Source organism: Pteropus vampyrus, unplaced genomic scaffold (assembly GCF_000151845.1).
Source record: "Pteropus vampyrus isolate Shadow unplaced genomic scaffold, Pvam_2.0 Scaffold41, whole genome shotgun sequence".
NCBI classification, from domain to species: Eukaryota; Metazoa; Chordata; class Mammalia; order Chiroptera; family Pteropodidae; genus Pteropus; species Pteropus vampyrus.
Genome location: NW_011888822.1, coordinates 7,700,375 through 7,701,522, shown reverse-complemented (window position 1 = coordinate 7,701,522; position 1,148 = coordinate 7,700,375).

Genomic DNA, 1,148 nt, shown 5'->3' with positions numbered 1-1,148 from the left:
AGGGCCACCCCTTAGGATTCAGCAAGCAATCCACAGGTGCTGTGCTTACAGTTGCCTCAAAAGGCCACACACACCAGAACCCAAGGCCAGCTATCACCAGTGTGAATCTTGGCTCTGCTTAGCAAGGAGGACATAGCTGGATGTGGCTTGGGTGGGGCCGCAAGTTGGGGGAGATGGAGTTTCAGAGAATCCTCTGGGCAGAATGACCTCCGTTATCCAGTTTGATGATGTCACAGCTATGACGGTGCCGGGTCCTCACACTGGGAGCGGGGGACTCAATAGAGAAACAATGGATATTGCCAGCACTTCTGCCACAGGAGTGAGCCTAGCCTCTGGCCCTCCCTCCAACAACTCTGTGTTCCCCTGTATGTCCCTGGTGTTCTCTGTGCAGCTCACCAGGCACTGGTGATCGGAACGAACATGTTGGTCACTGCGAAAGTCTACTTGCAGACACGGCCCCTTTAAGAGGCGTCTGCAGCTGCTGACTGCCCCTGTCATAGCCTCTGTTCCACTCAGCTGCTCAGGACTGGGCAGCCTCGTGTCTTCGCCCTGTCTTTCCTTCTACTGTTGCAGGTTGATTAATTATTTCTCTCCCTACTTGTAGTGCTTCTGTTCTTCTAGATCCCAGGTGACTTTGCTTGCTATTTGCTCCATGTTTCTGTTACAACTTTGATTTGGTTGCAAGATGAACAAAGCCTCTATCACCTACATCATTTTTTTCCAGAAGCAATAGCAGAACATTTTTACCAACATAATTTCAAGTGTCCTTCCTCCCACTCCAGATAAAATAGTAAAATGGGCTAATCCATCAGGTTAAAGTGAGAGGCAATATAGTTTCACTTGACCCACATACCCTTGACCTCCCTGGAGGTCACCTACAGCTTTGCAGGACAGTCCCTGTCTCATGTACCTGAATCTCTCTGCCTTAAGGCTTCATCTAGCCACAGGAACATGATTGTCCCATAGGAGGGGCTGGCTGGAAGAATGAGGGTGCAGGGTGGTGTGTGAATGCCCACAGGAGAAACTTTCAACCAATAAGGTCTGGGAGTTGACAGACAAACATGACCACTTCCTTACCCTCAATGGGATCATTGTAAAGTATCTTCTTTAACAGTCTCTGAGAGTGTGCCCTGAAAAAAAACAAACCC